Source organism: Dromiciops gliroides, chromosome 1, assembly GCF_019393635.1.
Source record: "Dromiciops gliroides isolate mDroGli1 chromosome 1, mDroGli1.pri, whole genome shotgun sequence".
In the NCBI taxonomy this organism is placed as follows: Eukaryota; Metazoa; Chordata; class Mammalia; order Microbiotheria; family Microbiotheriidae; genus Dromiciops; species Dromiciops gliroides.
The window spans coordinates 480082300-480105037 of record NC_057861.1 but is presented as its reverse complement, the minus strand read 5'-3'; the positions used below and the strand labels follow the sequence as shown (position 1 = coordinate 480105037).

The 22738-nt window shown below is 36.6% G+C and overlaps 1 protein-coding gene across 5 annotated transcripts in view; it reads left to right on the top strand.

The window, feature by feature from the left end:
* Nucleotides 1–17431: 17431 nt before the first annotated feature.
* PAM (peptidylglycine alpha-amidating monooxygenase) overlaps nucleotides 17432–22738 on the top strand; it is a 310801-nt gene continuing 305494 nt past the window's right edge. For all 5 annotated transcript variants that reach the window (XM_043982355.1, XM_043982346.1, XM_043982336.1 and 2 more), the window contains exon 1: nucleotides 17432–17483. The gene's annotated coding sequence lies outside the window, so the exon portion shown is untranslated. The remainder of the gene's footprint in view (nucleotides 17484–22738) is intronic.

Here is a 22738-nt window from a genome sequence, read left to right as displayed (position 1 = left end):
GAAGTGGGTGTTACTTCAGGAATTTTAAGTTATTTTGTTAGTGTGACTGTTCTTTTCACAGATTGAGATTCAGGCTCTTACCTCTTGACTGACCTGTTGCAATAGTTTTCTGACTGGTTTCCCTGTCTCAGTTCTTTCCCTATTTCGGTCCACCCTCCACATAGCGATTTTTCTAACTCATCTTCTGGTGGCCAAATTTATGATGATGAGACTGTCCAAATTTAGCTAGGGTAATCCTCAGGCAATGATTAGTCAGTCAGCAAATATTTATTGAGTGCTTACTAAGGGACAGATATTGCTAAGCTCTGGAGATGCAAATAAAGACAAAGACTAACAAACAATCGTTGCCTGGGAATATACAGTTCATTATATTTATCGAAAACACATTTCGACTTTCCCATCATGCAGTTTCCATATATTGTGGATTGGCATAATAAATTAAATGGGAATTTGGGGGGAGTTTTGTGGAAGCCCCAGCTAACAAGTGAAGGTCAGCAGATGACATGGAAAAAGTTTAGAAACTCATAAATGCAGAAAATATATTATAGTATTTTATAATATCAACATATTTTATCTTTTCATGCCATAATAATTCAGACTTCTTCTCTGGCCAAAAAAAATGTATGTGGATTTTCCAGGTGGCAGAAGTGCCGCTCGCCTAAACCTGCTGTGATGTGGAGGGGATAACTATATCTGGTCTGTGCTTAAAACCTGTCCACCTTGGTAGGTGCTGTCAGAGCTTGCACCCAACTGGTATAGCCTTCTGAGATCCTGGTCCCTGGAAGCACAGTGTATCAGAACACATTGATACCACAGTGTAGCACTTTGGTTGATAAATAATAATCTCTTGACAAAAATGACAAAATATGACATTAGCTGAACTTTTGCTTTGGCTGGAGTATCAATGCAGCTATAGTTGCTCCTTATTTGTTTATTGCCCAGAAAATTAGCACTGTCATTCTTACAGAAGCCATCTCATTGTAAAGTGAGTTGTTTTAGCCATGTTGAAAAGTAGGAGATCGAGAGGGATAATGATTAATCATTTTAGTTGCAAAAAAGATGTTTTATAAATTTGAAGTCTGGGAAGCAAAAATTGTCAAGTCATTAAGCTTAATAAAGATGTTTGTGGCCTGACCTTGAGTAAGCAGAACTAAAATAAATTTCCTTTCTTTATTCTGTGCCTTCCTTTGGTATCAGTAGTCTAAGCAATTTATACCAATTAGTTAAGAATTAGTTCAGATTACTAATGATTGACCATTGGCACAGTCTCTAATGTGAATACTACTCTAGGCATATGTTCACTGCTGTTTGGAGTCTGGTTTTGTAATGAAAAACAATGACAACAGTAGTTCTCTAGCTAAAGAGGTATCAGCGGTAACTGGAGAGTTTGGCCAGGTATAAAGATTCCTTTCCAGCATCCACCCAACAGTTAAGTAGGGCAGGTTGAGATAATTCTTTATTTTTTTTCTGAATTAGTCATGTTGTGAAAGAAGAATCAGAACAAAAGGGAAAAATCTCAAAACAAACAAACAAAAACAAAAAAGAGTAGAAATAGTATGGTTCAATCTGCATTCAGATTCCACAGTTCTTTTTTTTTTCTGGATGTAGATAGCATCTTCCTTTATGAGTCCTTTGGAATTGTCTTGGATCATTGTATTGCTCAGAAGAGTTAAGTCTATCACAGTTGATCATTGCACAAAAATATTCTGGTTCTGCTCACTTCACTCAACATCAGTCCACTTAAGTTTTTCCAGGTTTTTCTGAAATCTGCCTGCTTATCATTTCTTATAGCACAATAATATTCCATTACATTCATATACCACAACTTGTTCATCCATTCCCCAATTGATGGGCATCCCCTCAATTTCCAATTCTTTGCCACCACAAAGAGAGCTGCTATAAATATTTTTGTACATGTGGGTCCTTCTCCCTTGTTTATGATCTCTTTTGTATGTAGAACTAATAGTGGTATTACTGGGTCAAAGTGTATGCACAACTCCAAAGCCCTTTGGGCATCTTCATTTTAAAAACCTGTTATTTGTCCTAGTACTTACCTATTACTTCCTGAACCTTGATGTTTTGGGCTTCCTTTTGGACCTTGTGATTCTGGCTTTATTCGTTCCCTTTCTAAACACTTCCTCCTTCCTATTCTTGACCCTTTTAGCTCCATGGTCCATATTACTGGTTCTCAGTAGTGGTTTCTTCATGCTGTATTTTTTTTTACCTGTACCAGTATCGGTACAGCAGGGGCAGTTAGGTAGTGCAGGGGTTAGAGTGCTAGGCCTGGAATCAGGAAGACTCATCTTTCTGAGTTCAGATATAGACTCAGACACTTACAAGCTGTGTGACTGTGGGCAAGTCACTTAACCTTGTTTGCCTCAGTTTCCTCATCTGGAAAATGAGCTGGAGAAGGAAATGACAAACCACTCCAACATCTTTGCCAACAGAAGCCCAAACAGGGCCACAAAGAGGTAAAAATGACTGAAAACAAATGAATAGCAACAGCCAGCATAGGACTTCACATTTACTATTCAAATTGAGGAGATTTTAATCAGCACTGTACATACCATTTAGGCTCACTCCTGATGTTGCTACCTCAATAATTTGAGTATCCATTATTTTGTCAATGTGGATAATTCTTCCATAGATGTAGATCGCACAACCTCAGCAAGGGGGTTAGCCAAAAACAACACCCTACAGATACACATACATGTACACATACACATGCCCACAATACACATATGTACACACATGCACATGCACATGTGCACCCACACATTCATGCATATGTATACACAGAGACACACAGATGCACACACAAACACATACATACACACACATACATACACACATACATACAAATACATACACACATACACACATACATATGTACATACATACATACATACATACGCAAATACATACACAATACATATCTGCCTTACTCCTCAAACTGAGATTTCAGTCAGCCCTATACATATCATTTAGGGTTCCTGACATGGCCCTCATGCAGAAGAAAGGAGGGAAACAAGCATTTTTTTTTTAAAGTTGTGATTTTATATTGTTATCACTCTATGCTCTAGTGGTATTTCCTAAGAATTGAGAAAGCTCCATAAAGAGCCCAATTTTTGGTGTGATTACAAGGCTAGGAATTGAATCAGTCTTTGGAAAATAAGACTTTATGTTCCATATCAGTTAATTATCTGTTCTGTGAACTGGCTCACATCTCTTGTACTTTCTGAAGTTGTAAAGGTGCACTATTTGCAATATTTCAAGAATATTAGATATTTAGTTCATATTTGTTGTTTCTATGTCATTGACCTTTTAAATTTTCTATCAATAAATGTCAGGATTCATATATATATATATATATACACACACATATATGTATGTGTATACATATATATATATATAAACATACACACATATTTATATATTCTCTTGTCAGTCCTTAGATTTTTCTTCCTCATATATATACATTTATATGTGTGTATGCATATATCTATATACATAGATATGCATGTATATACATATATATATATATACACATACACACATATTTATATACATTCTCTTGTCAGTCCTTAGATTTTTCTTCCTCCCTGTTTTCTCCATTTCCTTTTTTTCTTGTTCTCTCCTTGTTTATTATTGTAGTGATGCTGAACCTATTTAGTTCAGAAGTTTATAGCTTACTACTATAATTGATTATGGCTGTCCCATCACCATTGTAGTTAATTTGAAAGTTAAATGCAAGTTTAACCTTCTAGCCTTTTATATAAGCCCACGAATTGTGATTTCATTCCCAAATTGAGTAATAATAAATTCCTTATGTGTAAGAAACAATTTTGGGGGGTCATTTTCCTGCTCCAATGAATATTAGTTGGAATTAGAGGATATCATGGTCAGACAACTGGTTCTCTATACAATAATGGAGCCCAGCTGCATTGCCAAAGCTCAATAACTCCTTTTCCTTCTCCTATAGGGACACAGCAGTAGCATGGGAACTGAATGAAGCAATGGAAAGGTATTAGCATAATCGACGTTACTATAGTTACTCTAGAATACTGAGGGAGAATGAAAGTGCTTTGTAGCTATAGATTGGTGATTTTTGATAAAACCATGAAGCAAATCTTTCTTACACTGTGGGTGCATTTTTTTTTTTTACTACTAACAAATGCTTGAAATATACTTTGTCAATATAGTGAAGTAATATTGTCTTTATTATATTTGGACCATCTGTTAATCAGTCTCAGTAATTTCTTTTTAAGCCAATTCTTAATTATCCATGCTAATGAGGTCATATATTGAATGAATCTTTGAATTCTATATTTTCCCGCTCCAAAACCTGATTGAAGACCATAGTTTCAATCATTTACTGGTCAAACCAGAATAGCTACTAACAAGTAGCACAAATGAACTCCCTGCCTCCCTCCTTTTTAAACTTCGGAAGGTGCTAATAATCATTAAAGGGCTGAGAGAGAAAATACAGATAATAATAATAACTTGTATTATATAGTACTTTAAGGTTTCTATAGTTCTTTACTAATATTATCTCAATACACAAACTAGATAATTGTTGCCTTCTTTAATTTGGGCAAAAGGTGACACTTTCTGGATTATAATGACATATATGTTAAATGCATATTGTGTAAATATATAAATATATGTATATGATGTATTGTCCCAAGTACCTAGGAGTCATAAAATTCCCCTTGCATGGATTTTACAACATGGTATTGTTCCTGCCCGCCCCCCACCCCCTGTATTTGATGTCTTTGGAGGCTCTGTGACCCACCAAACAGGAGTCAAGTACAGACACCAGGAAGATGCCTGCGCCCAAATCTTATCTCTTTAACATACCAGTTGCAAGACCATGGGTAAAGTTTTTGTTTTGTTTTTGTGAGGAAGGCTGATTGAGGATCATAAATGAATGATAGAGGAATATTCCTTCGCACCACTGTCTACCTCTGATCCAAAACTACATGCTTTGGGCTTATAGTTTTAAAATAGTTCCTGAACTCCTTGAGGAGTAATTGCTGTCTGAAGTTACTTTCACTTGAACAACAGTGCTGCTCCAAAGTTTAAAAAAAATGAAATTCACTTAGAGGGACAAGAAGATATTTAAAGGGAAAAGGGGAAAAATTGCCACTGGGAATATTTTAAAAATTTCAACAATCTGATTCAAAATGTTGTACTTATGTTTGATTTTAGCATGGATTACCTTTCTGAAAAATGTTTTATTGATGCCTTTGATCCATATATTACAATCATTTGTGAGAATGATTAAGCAGAAATAGTCTATTGAATTTGACAATGTACACTATTTTCTTCTAATAGATTTCTGTTTCTCTGCCTTAAGGAAGGAGGATTGTTTCATTATCTCATCTTCACTGGGTTTTTCATTTTTTGGAATATAACTTCCTTTTAGTGATTTTTTTTCATTAAATGCATATATCATTCTTTTCAGCTCTGCTTGTTTCACTCTGATGGGCAGTTTGTAGGAATATTTTTCTACTTCTCTTAGTTCCTCATATACATTCTTTTTAAAAACAATGTATATTGTGTATATGAGGGGTTTTTTTTTAGTTTTTTTAGTTATTCACCCATCGATGGTACCCAACTGTTTCTATTTCTTTGCCTCAGATGAAGAGTAATACAGTGAATCTTTGACATCCTTGGGCTCTATGGCAATAGTGGGATTGCTGAGTTAGAATATGGACAGTATAATCACTTTGCTTTCATAAATACAAATTGATTTCCAGAAAGGTTAATCTGCTTCAGAGGTCTATCAACACTGCTCATTCTCAGATAGCCTCTCCAACACTGACTTTTGTCATAGGATGCCCTTTTAAGAACTCAAAATATCACAAAGATTTGGGCCCGTTTGGTGTTCATCCTTCCTTCCTTTGCATGGTTAGGAATTTCCTTTTAGTGGTAGAGCTGGATTGAAAGAACTACAATAAAAAAAGAAAATATTTTAAAGAGAAAATTCATGCTATTATTGGATGGTACGTTTTGTTCTTAATTGGTAGTACTTGTATTTTGTGGTTCTTGTTGTTGCCCATTCAATATATGACCATTTTAATCCTCTTTTTATGAAAGAAATTCTGTGCCGTGTCTCCCATATGTACTGTATGAAAATGCACAGCTCTGGTAGTTACACTGCATGGTTTTGCTATAGTAATTAAAACACAGATGGAGTTCATTTCTCTCCTAAGTGTTTGATTGGCAGATATTCTGTGATCAACACTACTCTATGCTGAACACATCAGCACCATCTGCCTTCAGTCTGCTTAGATAGGATGGCCTCGGAGGAATTTCCTGATTATCACAGGAGCTAATTTTAATCCTTTAATTTGAATAGACTACATCCCCCTTCCTGGAGTTGTGAAAAAGTATATGGAAAATTATACATCTAAAAGTTTGCATGGCAAGAGTAATACTATTTAATAAAAATATTCTCTTATAAACAGAGTTGTTATATCTATCATGCCTTTTCTCTGATGCAGTTGTTTAAAGCTAAAAATAAACCACCCTCCATTAAAAGGCAGAATGTTTTAAATAAATCAGATTTTCAGCTATTTTTTTGCCCATGACAATTTTAAGTTGAAGTTTCATGTTTTCATCCATTAATCCAACTGAACACACATTTCTTAAGCACTGTAAACATAGTTTTATTGGAAAGGGTGTTGGACATACCTAGGTTTGAAGCCTGCCCCTGCATACATCATATGTATGTAGGAACTCCATAGGGCTTACGAGTGACATGCTAATGGACAAGACACTTAAGCTCTGTGATTTCTCTTGAATTTCAGCAGTTCTAAAATAGCTTCCTCACAGAGCTGTTGTGATAGGGGGTAATGCATAAAAAAGTTCTTTGCAAACTTTGAAATATTATCTAAATATTAGCTATCCTAATCAGTTCAGCAGCAGTGCTACTACTAGGAAAGGTGATTCCTGCCTTCAGGAACATTACCATCTAGGCAGGTCATAAGGATTGCACAAGCAACAGTAATGTTTTTATTCTATGCATAGTATTAAAGGATGAGTAATTGGTGAGGGAGAAGTCACTTCTAGCTACTGAGACTGATCAGGGAAAGCTCCACCTCCGATATAAAAGGGGTGGAAAGGAGGAGGAGGAAATATAAAATAAGGCTTCAAATGTAGTTTGGAATTACAGAATCTGGAGACTGTTGTGAAGCAGTTAAGAAGCAAACTTCAGGCCCCAAGGCCAGGAAAACATTTTAATATGTGTTTCATAACCTTTACTCAGATAAATTGTTCCTTCAAGTGCTTTAAAAGACTGTTTGGATTTTATGTACTGGAATTTTTAAAAGCTCTATTAATATTATATATTTATCACCATTAAAGCATAATTCTTTAACAAGTCTGTATAGATACATACATTATTAGTTTGTTATCTTTTATTAAGAAATAACTACATGAAATGGCTTGGATAAAATGCATTCATCCAAGTATCTCTATGTAGAAGGACTTAGTTATATATATATATACATAATATATATATATTTTTTTTTTTAGTGAGGCAATTGGGGTATAAGTGACTTGCCAAGGTCACACAGCTAGTAAGTGTTAAGTGTCTGAGGCCGGATTTGAACTCAGGTACTCCTGACTTCAGGGCCGGTGCTTTATCCACTGCGCCACCTAGCCACCCTGACTTAGTTATATTTAAAATATCTATCTTGCATGAAAAATATTTAAAGAAGAAATAGAACAAAGGATATTTATATGGCTTTATGAATGTGTATAGAATCTGTATGGCACATGTGTACAAAATACATATGTATATCTAATGCCTTGTATTCTATTTTACCTGTAAAATTAGATTCAGGAAAATAGGGGTTTTTTTGTGTTTTTTTAAATAGAGTCTTAATTATCTAGTTAGAATGAAAATCCATGATCTGCCATACTGGTGACACAGCGGGTTGGCCTATTGCCTTAAGGTTGTCAGAACAAAGAATGTAGGAACAAGGGCAAAGAAGATTCCAAAGAATTTTAGAATAATCTAATTGTAGTGGATTCTGTGTAGGAGTCAAGTTGTAATAAAGATGAAGAATGACTTTGGGTACCAGAGTGGGATTGTTTACTGAAAATTAGATCAGTGAAGTTAATGATTTCATAGTATGAGTGAAAAACAAGAGGTATTTTGGAGATGTGCCAGTGGAAAAGATGGAAAATATATTTTTTTAATTTATAGTTTTCTATTATCTTTTGTGATGGGAAGTGGTTTTTTAGATAAATTCAGGATCAGTATCAAATTTTCTTTTAATCTACAACCTCCTGGATTCACATCTGAAAGAATGTAATACTTCTGGATAGGTAGGAATGGGGAGTGGGGTGGGGAGGAAGAGAGCTTTTATTTTAATTAGTCCAGCATATATTCATTAATTCCTTATTTAATTGATATTTATTGAGGGAATGCAGTTCCTTTATAACAGTCCAGGCAAGAAGTGATGAAATTAGATGCAAGACACTATGCTGGTGCTGGCAGAGGATACAAAGTTGAATACAATATAATCCCTGCCTTCAGGGAATCTTAGAAAAAAGCATTGAATCCTAGAAGATTAGAGATTAAAGTGATTTTAGATGTCATCCAGTCCAGTTGCCTTATTTTGTAGATGAGCAAACAGGTTGAGAAAAGTAGGTGACATACATGCTTCAGTTTACTTAGCAGCAGTGTTTAGATTTAGTAAAGACAAGCTGGGAAGGTAACAAGTAAACAACGGTTCATTTATATAGTGCTCTATGGTTTACAAAGTGTTTTCCTCACAATAATTCTGTCCGAGTATATCATATGTATGTAGGAACTCCATAGAGAAGCTAGGTGGTACAGTGGATAGAGCTCCAGGAATAGAAGAGTCTTTCTCACTCCAAATCCAGCCTCAAACGCTTAATAGCTGTGTGACCCTGGGCAAGTCACTTAACCCTATTTGTCTCAGTTTCCTCAAATATAAAATAAACTGGAGAAGGAAATGGCAAAACTACTCCAGTATTTCTGCCAAGAAACCCCCAAATGGAGGACAACAGGGAGTCATATACGTGAAAAACAACAACAAAAGGAACCTCATATGCTCTCCTGTGAAAGGCAACTCATACAGACTTGCTTAAGACACAACCCATTTGGCTCCTTATGGACCTGGATAGATGTGCACTGGGGCTAAGGAAGGGAAAGGGTTAAGGTCACACTGTCCCTGCTCCTGTGACTCCACATGCCCTACCTTGTTCGGATGCTTAGATTATTTCTTCTTGTGACATCCCTCCCATTCTATAAGGTTCCTTCCTCCAGGAAACCCTTCCTAAGCTCTGAATATCTGAAATATCTTTCACCTTGTATTTCTCATAGTATGTTTACCCCTAATGTGTACTTAGTCTGTTCTTATCAATATTTATGTGTTTACTTGTTATGCCTCCTCTAGAAGATTAGAAACTCCTTGTTGGCAGAGATCATATCTTCATATTTTCATCACCAGTAACTTGCACATATTAAGTAAAAAGCATTCCGGATATGACCTCAAGAAACCTGGTTTCAAATCCTGCTTCAGGCACTTACTAACCATGGGCAAGTCATATAACTTGTCTGAGGCTGTTTCTTCATTTGTAAAATGGGACAACGACAGTGTTCCATCCTCATAAAGTTTTTGAGGTTCAGATGAGACAGTATATGTGTGGTCTCACAGGTTGAAATACTTGCTGCCCTGTGGGGTGGGGCGGGGGGCAGGGTAAGAGCCTGAGCTCTCATGGGACACATTTTGGGATTTGTAGTCTTCCTCAACTAGGAAGCAACTCAGCTGTAGCCATCTCTGAGCTAGCGTGGATGAGTTTTCTAACAGCAGGCGATTTAAATCACTCCTGCAAGAAGTGACAGAGGGAGATAAATGGACAGGAAGACACAGAGGCACACATTAAGGAGTCAGTAATGGTGTTAGGAGAGAAACTGAAGCCAAAGGGTGTATTGTAATGGGAGATCAAGAAGAGAGAGAAGAGAGCTGAGCTATAGTAGGGAGGGAACAGATGATAACCAAAGAGTAGTGATGAGGATCCCTGCGGGCATCTTGGCATTAAGAACTTAAAACTGAAGCTGCCAGTTAAATTCTCCATATTAAGGACTGAGGAAAGCTCTGAAAGGTTTTACTCCCCTGAAATTTCCCTTGATATGCCTGCCTATAGGCAGTCACAGGTGCTATATATAATTCCCCTTGTTACCCTTTTTAAAAAAGCTATTACTTTGCTATTTGCAGTAGTTCTTGAAAGGTGGCTTTCTTTAAAGATAATGTTGATTTTGATTGATTTTGTGTTTCGAATGTCTTTAATTGGGTACAGAGCATGCAAGTGGGGAGATAGCAGTGACTCATAACTGTCTGAGTGCACAAGAATTGAACTAGGTTAGGGTCAAACCCAGTCCTAATGATCAAATCATTTCTGATCCAGAAGCTCTGAGCTTTTAAGATTTTATTATTGGCCTGTATTTTTTCCAGCTTTCCAAAAGAGCAAAGAAAGGAACCCATGACAAAGTAAGGGCCAGCTTTCCCCTAGGCTAGAGCACTTGAATTGTAGTGTCACAAGAAGTGAGGTTGCTCACCCATAAAACAGAAGGGGATAGCAGAATGGATTAGAAACCACATTCCAACAATATGTTGTTTACAAGAGGCACACTTGAGACAGAAAGACATACTGAGGATTAAATTGAATATGCTTCAGCTGAATTTTTAAAAAGGCAGGGGTAGCAATGATCACCTCAGACAAAGCAAAAACAAAAATGGGCCTAATTAAAAGGGATAGTCAGGGAAACTGGGTTTTGCTAAAAGGTACCATAGAGAATGAAGTAATATCAAAAACTTTTAGTGTTTCGCTTTAAAAGGCCTCACTTCTCAAATATATTCTGAGTATATACCTGAGTCAAATTTATAAAAATAAGAGCCATTTCCCAATTGACAAGCGATGAAAGGATATAAACAGGTAGTTTTCAGAAGAAATCAAAGCTATCTATAGTCATATGAAAAGAATGTTCTAAGTCACTATTGATTAGAGAAAGGCAAATTAAACAACTCTGAGGGGCATCTAGGTGGAACAGTGGATAGAGCACCAGCCCTGGAGTCAGGAGGACCTGAGTTCAAATCCGGCCTCAGACACTTAACACTTACTAGCTGTATGACCCTAGGCAAGTCACTTAGCCCCAATTGGCTCACTAAAAAAAACAAACTAACAAAAAAACAACTCTGAGGCACCACCTCACACTTATCAGAAATGAAAAATGCTGGAGGGGATGAGGGAAAAATAGGTACACAAATGAACTTTTGGTAGAGTAGTGAAATGATCCAGCCATTTTGGAGAACAATTTGTAACTTGGCTCAAAGGTCTTTAAAACTATGCATACCCTTTAACCTTTAATCCCAAAGACATCAAAGAAAAAGGGAAAGGACTGATATACATAGGAATATTTATAGGAGCTCTTTTTGTGTGGCAAAGAATTGGAAATTGAGGGGATAATTATCAGTTGGGGAATGGCTGAACAAGATATGGCATATGATTCTGAAAGAGTATTGTTGTGCTATGGAAAATGATAAAGGGGGGGTGGGTTTAGGAGAAACCCGGGAAGACCTATATGATCTGATGCAAAGTAAAGTGAGAAGAACTGGGAGATCATTGTGCACAGTAACAGCAATGTTGTAATGATAATCCACTGTGAAAGACTTGGCTATTCTGATCCAACACAATTCCAAAGGACACATGAAGAAAAATGCTATTCACCTTCTGAGAGAGAAATGATGAAATCTGAGTGCAAAATGAAGTGTAATTTTCTCACTTTATTTTTATTGCTTTTTTATTTGCAATTATGGCTAATATGGAAATATGTTTTGCATGATTTAACATATATAATTTATATCATATTTGCTGGCCTAGATCCTCAATGTGTATAGGCGGAGATGGGAGGGAGGGAGAGAATTTGTAACTGAAAAAAAATTTTAAAGAATATTAAAATAAATAATATATTTTTTAAAAGTGTGGATGTTCAGATGGCAGGAAGGTGGAATGCTAAACATTACAACCAAAGTCAAGCCCCATGGGACACAATGGACCTGGTCTGGTAGTTATAAATATTGAAGGGGTAAAAGTGGTACCTCAGGCACAACTTTTTTTTTATTATTTGGTGAGGCATTGGGGTTAAGTGACTTGCCCAGGGTCACACAGCTAGTAAGTGTTAAGTGTCTGAGGCCGGATTTGAACTCAGGTCCTCTTGAATCCAGGGCCAGTGCTCTATCCGCTGCCCCTCCTCAGGCAAACTTTGCCCCACACAGTGACATATGTGCTACTTTCATATCTAAATGCTTTGCAAACCTTAAAATACTATTAAAAGCCAGTTATTTATTATCATCATTATCATTACTCGTTAGATATTCCTCACTGTCCATTTTGCCAAACATCAAACTGTTAAAAAAAAACAACACACCAAAAAAAGTGCTAGTCTAAGGAACTTTGTAAAGAAGTTTAATCTTTTTACTCAGACATAACATGAAGTAGAATTCTGAGGTACTCATTAGAGATCAACATGTAAGACAAGATCTTCAAAGGCTAGAGCCATAAATACAAGGCAAAATCCAATTGGGTAAAAGACAATCCAAGATGGTGGGCAGAAATCAAACCAGGAGATAGAAAGATGATAATTCAGAACAAAGGCCAGAGTAAGAAGGCATGATAAGTATCAGTCTAAGAAATGATAGTTTCAAATAGTGAGGTTCTCAGAGAGTTTTTTATGGTTTTGCTTGTTTGTTTGTTTTCATTTTTGTGCAAAGTATTGACCAGGGATCTATCCTGGAGCAGCTGGTGGTACAATGAATAGAATATTTGGACCTGGAGCCAGGAAGACCTAAGTTTAATCCAGTCTCAAACACATATTAGCTGTTGTGGCCTTGGACAAGCCAATTAACCTCTATTTACCTCACTTTCCTCAACCTAAATGGGTATATGGTATAATAATAGAACCTATTTCACAGGGTTGTCAAGAAGATCAAATGAGATAATATTTCTAAGAAATATATCATTGTGCCATCTCACATATTGTTGTTGTTTGTCCATTGTTGTTGAAGAGGACCATGGCATCAGGGAGGTGATGTCATGACTTGTAGTGAATTGGATTTAAGTGAGTAAGGGCTGTGCAAAATTACCAGTCTCATTCTCTCCAGAGCCATCTGGGTCCACTTGCAATATATCATCAGAAAGACTAGAGATGGCCCTGGATAGAGTGGGAGACCTTGGCCTTTTCTATATAAGTGCTTACACCCTCCTTCCCTTCCATCTAGCTTCCTAGGGAGAGAGTAGCCAGGATGCCAGTTGTAAGACAGGTCAAAGCTCCAAACTATACTCATGAGTCCCTCATTCAAGCAAAGTTTGGAAGACAGGAATAAGCATTGGGAAACCACAATCCTGGCTTTGAATTTTGCTACTGGAGGACTAGTGATCAATATTATATTTTCTGATTTTGCTTTGTTTATATGAAAGGAAAGGAGAACTGAAGTTAGAGTGGGAGAGCTTGGCAGGTGATAGTGGAAATATCTTAGTAAATAAAAATTGAAGTGGCCAGGAAACCTGAAGTAACCTTAGAGTATTTGTCTCCAATAGTTTTTCAATCTTAAAGCTATATCATTAAAAAATTTCTTACACTCCATTTGTGTATATCCTGTAAAATATAAACTACTGTACTGCCAATTTAATACATTATAAAACATTTAAAATAGACATTTTTAAAAAGTTGGATGAAGACAAAGTAACATTGATCCTAATTTCAATATGGGCTCCTAGAATTTATTGAGAAGGGAGTGACATAGTCAAACTTGTATTTTAGGAAAAGGACTTTGCAACTGTGCAAGAATGAGTTGGACAGGAAAAGACCTCAGTCAGGTGGACCACTGGATGCTACCTCAGTAGCCAAAGGGTGAGGTTATGAAGATCTAAACTAGGGTGGTGGCTATATGAGAGGCATATGCAAAAGATGTGGAGGCAGAAATAAAAAAGATCTGACTGATTGGATATGTGAGATGAGTCAAAGTGAGGAGTTGAAGATAACACCAAAATTGGGCAGGTTTACTAAAAGGTCAATTATATCATCAACAATAAATAGGGAATTTTTGAAGATTCGTGGATATGGGGTATGAGCAAATGTTCTCTCTTCTGTTATGAAGACCTCAACTCATTTCTGCCCTCTTATCCTATGCAACTCAAACCATAAATGGAAAGGCCACAATTCTTCCAATCACCCAGTATCTCAACATTGAAACCATGTTTGATTCATTTATCATATTCAATATGTTTTCTGTCTTATCAATTACACCTCCCTAATATTTATATCTATCCCTTTCTCTCCACTCACATGACCACTACTTTGCGAAAATAGGCCCCCATCACCTCTTTTTTTTTTTTTAAGTGAGGCAATTGGGGTTAAGTGACTTGCCCAGGGTCACACAGCTAGTAAGTGTTAAGTGTCTGAGGCTGGATTTGAACTCAGGTACTCCTGACTCCAGGGCCAGTGCTCTATCCATTGCACTACCTAGCTGTCCCCCATCACCTCTTAAAAATATAATTTTACAGCTATGTGGAAAAGGCAGAGTTTAGGGACAGGGAGACCAATTAAGAGGGATAGATATAAATATTGGGGAGGTGTAATGATAAGACAGAAAACAGGGGAAGCTAGGTGTGCAATGGATAGAGCACCCAGCCCTGGATTCAGGAGGACCTGAGTTCAAATCTGACCTCAGACACTTAATCCAATTACTAGCGTGTGACCCTCGGGCAAGTCACTTAACCACAATTGCCTCACCAAAAAAAAAAAGACAGAAAACATACTGAATATGATATCTTAATGAATTGTGGCCTTTGACAAAAACAGGAGGAAGGGCAAGTCTAAGGCAGAAAAGAATGAGTTCCTTTTTGAAAATGTTGAGTTTGCGATGCCTATAGGATATTTAGGGGGAGATATTCAACAAAAAATTAGAGCAAGAGATCTATTGGTCTGGATGTATAAATTTGAGCACTATCTACAGAGAAAACCATTGAACCCATGGAAGATGGTGAGGTTACTAAGACAGTATAGAAAGAGAGGAGAAGGCTCATGAACTCGCTCACCTATAAAGTAAGGGCATGGATGATGATCCTGCAAAGGAGGATAAGTAGAGGGAGAGAATAGGGTCTCAAAAACCCAGGGGGAGAGTATATCCCAAAGGAGGGGGTGTTCATAGAGACAGCAAAGATAAAGAGATCATTGGTGGCTTTGAAGAGAACAATTTTAGTTAAGTGATAGAGATGAATGCTGGATTGCAAAGGGTTGAAAGGTGAGTTGGAGGTTCAGAAAAAGTAGATGCAGTAAATGTAGACAGTTTCCTTAGGAATTTTGTTAAGAAACAGAACGTTGGAACATGATTGCTCAGAGGTATGGTAGCGTCAAGTGGATGCTCTTTAAGGATGATGGAGATCTGGGTATATCTGTAGATAGCCAGAAGTCAAAGGATAAGGAGAAACTGGAAATTATGAAGGCAGGAAATGATCCTTGAAGGATTTGGCTGAAGGGGCAAGCTAATGGAGGAGATGTATGGATAGGATAAAGGAATTTAGTAGAGGTTTGGCAAGCAGAAGGGACATCTCTTATTCAGAGGACTGGAGCAGAAGAAGCAAGGAAGGTGAATGATGTTGGGTGATTTTGATGGTAGAATTGAGAAGAGAAAATAAGAGGAAGACAGCCTTAATTTTATACTTGAATAAGGCAGAACTTCACATTTCTTTTCTTCTCTAACTGAAGTACAAAGGAAAGGATATCAATATCTCTAAGTGTGCATCAAAATGAGAGGGTCTTAAAAGGGATTTTAACATAAATGATCAGCATCACTTAAACTCTTCCCCAAATGCTTCTGTAGGACACAACATAGATTTTTTATGGGATATTTAAAATTGAGAACAAATGACTAAAATTTTGTTTCATGAAAACATTAGTGAAGGGAAGAGAGGCAGAATTTGGGTGGAAGTTTTAGGAAAGGGAAAATAAAAGGGACATAGCAGTAAAAGCTAGAAAAAGAATGTATGTAATATTTTATCTTGTTTATTACATAAAGATGTTCCAATTCAGAATTAGAGCATCACATATAGGGAGGTATGTATTATGAGTCTCCTATAGTAAAATAATCTATATAAACTTTTCATACTTGTAGAGGGGGAAAAAATGAAACAAGTGTGGTAGGTTGTACCCGGATGGTATGTACATGGTGAGGTCAAGACCAGTTTCATCAATTTGAGGAAGTCCCTGAATGGATACTCCTTTAATATATGTGTGTCAAATCAACATAACATTTATTAAGCACCTATTATGTGCAGGCACTGTGCTATGTACTATTGGCAATTCATCTGCAATATAGCATTGGAGGGTACTGGGAAGCTAAACTATAAAGGTCACAAAACTATAAGGTAATATGTGTCAGAGGAAGGATTTGACACTAGGGCTTTTAATTCTACTACTATCTCACTATGGCTCTTGAGCTCTATAATCATTATAGAACCTAATATAATAATTATAATACTTACAGTTTCCTGGTGTCCCAGGCGTTGGCTCCTTCCAACAAAGGGGTCCTGCTCTAGGCTCACAAAGAATGGGATATTATACGGGTGGGGTGGTGGTGACCTGACCCCAAAGAAAGGAATGAGACATTTTCTCATACTCTTCTTTGTAACTTGTGTGGCTCAGCGTATCAGGCTGACTGTTCTAGCCATGCTTGTGTACGTCCTTTCACTCCTCAACCTAACCTTACTTTCCAGTTCTGGAATCACATCAACCCTGCCACTACTATCTATATTGATTCTTATTATATAAAAGGAATACTTTCTTTTCTGATGAGATCCATTCCTTAATGATCTATGTCATCTATGCTTTAACTATGTTCTTAAGTCACAGTAAGGGTGCTTTATCTAAAGTAAAATAAGGAGCTATCCTACTCTGATAACTCATCATAGCATGGAGTTGACTCTTGGTCCTCAAAACCTGTGCCAAGGAGAGTGTGAGCTCTGGGAGAATCTACTAGCTACATAGTCTTCAGATATAGCCCCAGGAACAAAGTGAGGGGGCGGGGGCAGGCGGTGGTGTTTGTTTTGTCTAAGAACCAGCCACGTAAAACATAAATATATCACCAGAATGTAGGATGCTATAGAGGAATATTTTGACTATTTCAGCTTATGAAAACATATAATACAATATCCCCTTAGAGAGTTTTCAAAAATTAATATCAGAAATGTAAAGAAAAGTCTCATTCCCCTTTGTCCCCCACTATAAGTATTTGACCATATCATAAACCTAAGTGATGAGAAACTCGTGACAGATTAATGACTTTATAAATATTGTTCTCTAATCAGCTGGTGTCATCTTTTCTGTTTAGGTGACTTTGGAAGCTTGGAAAAAGACCAGAAAGAGATGACAACACATGCCCAGGGTGAGCAATTAAAAACAAATAGTCTTAAAGATTACTTTTTCTAAGTAAGAAATTATGACTGCCCTCATTTCCCACAGTTTTCCCAATACTCCCCCACCCCAGGTGGGTATAAAATAGGAACTGGTATAGGAGCCAATTGGAATGTGTTAAATGTTTCTCCTCAGTTAGGTTTAATACGACCATCTGTTTTATATTCCTTTATTTAATTCTTGTTGACAAAATAACTTTGTTTATGACACTCAAACCCTGGAAATCCTTTTTAAAAACAGTTTATCATCATCTAGTGAGTCATTTGATCACTTAATCACAGAGAGTAGAGCATATTTATTTGGTACATCTTTATTTGTTTTTCAGTGGATACTCAACCTGAAAAAGAGATTTGAATCTTGACTGCACTTTAAAAAAACAACACTAAAATGTTCATTAGAAATTCACCTTTGTAATAGCTGACTCAATATTAGGGAAGTGATTTTTATTATGTCTTAGATCAGTCTTGTAATAGGCAATATAGCATAATAGAGAGAACTCATGGGGACATAAGTTCAAGCCTCAATTTTATGTCTGGGGCAAATCACTTAACTTCCTCAGTGCTCTAGGCTTGTGGTATCCAACTGAAATAGAAATGCATCCTGGTAGGTGGTGCAGTGAAATAAAGCATGGCCCTGGATTATTGAGGACCTGAGTTCAAATTCTGACCTCAGATACTTGACACATACTAGCTGTGTGATCTGGGCAACGTCACTTAACCCTCATTGTCCCATTAAAAAAAAAGAAAGAAAAGAAAGGAAAAAGGGGAATATTTTAGGAATATTTTAAATGGCATTTGATTTATTTTAAGCTTGTAGATTATGTAGAGAATATTCATTCAGCAGGCTTTTGATCCTTAATTCAAGAACATACTTTATGTTGTACCTGGGATAATAGCTATGTTGAGAAAGAGGTGGTTGGGTTAAAGATTCTGCCACTTATATAATTACTTAAAATAATAATAATAACATTAATAATAATAATGGGATCATATTAATTTGTTTGTTCATATACATATGTGTATGTGTATATAATACATACATAGTATGTATGTATTGAATTCTGTGTGGTTACATAAGCTGATACTCAAACAGATATTATAGAGTATTATTTTGATGAGATTCTGGAAATGCACTTTTATAATAAGATGTTGTACAAAGTTTATAGCTATGTTGCATTATTTTATACTCTAAAACATTCTTGTAGACAAGTGGGAGTTGCCACCTCAGAAAAGCCATTTCTTTTTATTTTTTTTTAATTTTTGTGAGGCAATATGACTTACCCAGGGTCACATAGCTAGTAAGTATCAAGTGTCTGAGGCTGGATTTAAAGCCATTTGGGGGGGCAGGGCAAGTGAGGGTTAAGTGACTTGCCCAGCATCACACTGATAGTAAATGTCAAGTGTCTGAGGTTGGATTTGAACTCAGGTCCTTCTGGATCAAGGGCCAGGTGCTTTTATCTACTGTGCCACCTAGCTACCCCGAGCCATTTCTTTTAATAGATTTAGCATACTGAAATTCTCGTAGAGAAAGGGGGAAGATATTTAAATTTCCTTTCTTTAATTTGTTCAATATGCATATACATTAATAATGATGATGATGATGATGATGATAGTAAGCATTTAGGAAATAATTTATAAATATTATCTCGGTTTATCTTCACAACAAACCTTTTGAGGTAGGTGCTATTATTATCCCCATGTGACAAATGAGAAACAAAGGCCAAACAGAAGTTAAGTGACATTTTCCACAGTTATCCATCTAGTTAGTGTCTAGGGCAAGATTTGCACTCAGGAAAATGATCTTGGGTATATTTGAGAAAACAAACATTTGGTCTTTTGGCCCCTCCTCCCATTTTTGCACCTTACTCTGGTTTGCTAATATATCAAAGTTGTTTTTTTTTTCTTTTTTAGTTCATAGTAGTGTAGAATAAAAGTATGTTAAATTGCTTTTTAAAATGAGGAAACAGGAAGAGATAAAAAGGACTTCAGAGAAATGCAAAGTATAAATAATGTGAGACCTTCCTTAATTTGTTTTGTTGCTTTTTGTCCTTCATTATTGAAGACAGATGTCATAACTTGCAATGAATTGGACTTAAGTGAGGGAGGGCTGTGCAAGGTCACCAACCTCACTCTCTCCTCCAGAGTCATCTGGGTCCAGTGGCAAGTTATACATCATGACGACTGGAGATGGTCCTGGATATTTTTGAGGCAATAGGGTTTAAGTGACTTGCCCAGAGTCATATAGCTAGTAAGTGTCTGAGGTGAGATTTAACTCAGGTCCTCCTAACTTAAGGGCTAGTGCTCTATCAAGTGTGCTACCTAGCTGCCCCACTTCCTTATTATTTTAATGGGAATATAAAGAATCATACTTAAAATTGTATAAAGTACCTTCTTCCCAGACTATTTTGGAAATATGACTATTGATATAATTAATTTTTCATGACTAATGTAAAGAAAACTATGTTCAATCGCATATCCTTCCCTATCATGTTCATGTGATATACAAAACCTGCATATAGGTGCCCAATCAGCTCTTAAAGCTGAAATATAATACCACAAACTGGGAAGGTCTTTGGAATAAAAAGGTAACTGCTATTGATGTTCCTATCTGAATTGCCATGGAAGTTCAGCAGCCTGTACTAGAAGAGGGCAAAGGCTACCTTTTAAACTCCAAGAAGAATCTTTATTTTTTGCCCTCCCAGAACCTTTGGAAGATTTTTGCTCTGTGCTAGTTTCTGAGGCCATACACCAAATTTACTAGATTGTATTGACAATTGGAGGACTTTCATAATTCAAAATTATACAGTATCTATAATTGAACTCTGTTTTCCTTATCTAAAATTGATTAAAATGGACTCAAATGAGGAAATGCTTATATTTAAAAAGAAAATTTTCATTCCAACATTTTTCTTGCAAATAAGATGAATTTTCATCATAGGCATTTAAGGATACCGACCACAGTGAATAAGAGATTTGCTTTCCCTGATAAGCATTGTCCTCTTTTCATTGGATTAAAAGCACATAAGGGGGCAGCTAGGTGATGCAGTGGATAAAGCACTGGCCCTGGATTCAGGAGAATCTGAGTTCAAATCCAGCCTCAGACATTTGACACCTACTAGCTGTGTGACCCTGGTCCAGTCACTTAACCCTCATTGCCCTGCAAAAATACAAAAACAAACAAACAAATGAACAAACAAAAAAGCACAAGGGACAGGTAGTCTGTGAATTAGGAGCTGCTAGTAGAAGGTTCCAAGGAAGGAAATCGTCTATCTCCTTTCCTTTAAACAAAAAAACTTCATTTAAATTTTTGATAAAATTTGTTTGTAGGTGTTTGTAGTCTGGCTTAAAGAATCATGTTTTGTTTGATTGATCAATCACAGAAATAAGATAACATTTTTAGGAAGCCTACAGATCTATCTCTCCTTTATTCTCTCCTTCACTACTTCCTGCCTTTCTTGCCTTTATGTCTTCCTTCCACAGTAAGTGCCTGTTATATGCAATAAAGACACTATATGGGCAGCTAGGTGGCGCAGTGGATAGAGCACTGACCCTTGAGTTAGGAGTACCTCAGTTCAAATCCAGCCTCGGACAGTTAACACTTATTAGCTGTGTGACCCTGGGCAAGTCACTTAACCCCAATTGCCTCACTTGAAAAAAAAAGACACTATATGAGGCATTGTGAGAGGGAGTACAGAAAAATAAAAAACATTATATTATTCTTACATAACAAAGAGTTGCCACTTACTTTGAGCTATTTGCATTTTCTTTCTATCTATCTATCTAAAACATACACACATATGTGTATATATAATATGTATTTCAGATTCATAGAACTGTCTGCTTCTTACTGTCTGTTGAGGAATTCTACCTTGAACTTTTCTTTAGGTAATAGGATGAGCACACTATTAGTACATTGGTCTTTAAGTATATTAGTTCACCTTTAAATTCTGGTGGTCCTATTCTTCTCGAAAAGTTATAGAATGGGGGCAGCTGGGTGGTGCAGTGGATAGAGCACTGGCCCTGGATTCGAAAGGACCTGAGTTCAAATCCAGTCTCAGACCCTTGACACGTACTAGCTATGTGACCCTGGGCAAGTCATTTAACCCCAATTGCCTCACAAAAAAAAAAGAAAAAGAAAAAGAAAAGAAAAGAAAGTTATAGAATGGCTGACACTCTTATACACACAGACCTCTGATCTCTTCTTGTTTACTAAACTTAACAAGTAGATCAGTGAATGAAGGAATCCTTAAGAAGGGATGTTTAGGAAGAATTCTGACTTTAAAAAAAATAAAATTGGGCATTTCTGAACTTTGTCCTTCAAGAATATGTCTTGAGGGGAGGAGAGGAACCCTGTTTTGTGATATTATGTACTCAAAATAAAGTAGTATATTCAGCTAACCAAAACCTGAAAATCATGTCTTACATTTTATAAAAAGTATTTGAATCCATATTTGCTAAATTTTTTCAAAACTCAAAATCAAATATTTAGGTTTATTAGAAAATAAGATTTGTCATTAATTCAGAACCTGTTAATTTAGCTGTGGTCTTCAAAATGAGTTTTCAATTGAATCCATTTCAGTCAACCATTCAACAATTACGTACCCTCTATGTGCAGCTTGTTCAGTAATGTCTGACTGTTACCCTGTGGACCTTGTGGAAGTTGCTAGATAGCTCAGTGGATGGAGCACTAGATCTGGAGTCAGGAAGACCTGAGTTCAAATTTGGCCTCACACACTTAGTAGCTATGTGACACTGGTTAAGTCACTTAACCTCTGTTTGCCTTAATCCACTTGAGAAAAAAATGGCAAACCACTCCAGTATCTTTGTTGAGAAAACTCATGAATATTATTGGTGTGCCACGGTCTCAGGGGTCATAACAGTCTAACATGACCAAAGACTGAAGAACAACAATATGCAAGTACGTGCTAGTTGTAGGGGGTTGCAAAGACCAAAATGAAGCAGTCTGATCTTTAGATGAGGGGAAGAGGGAGATACAATATGTTCACAAGTAATTTAATACAAATTACATGCAAATTAATACAAAGTCAATCTAAGGTCTAAGTAGTGTCAATAATTGGAGGTAGCAGAAAAGCTTCATGTAGGAGATGTCACTATATGGATTGATGGAAGCCAAGGCTTCTACAAGGCAGAATTGAGAGAGGAGTGTATCACATATAAAGGTGACCACTCGTGCAAAGGCATGGGAAGTTAAAGGGAATTGAATGTT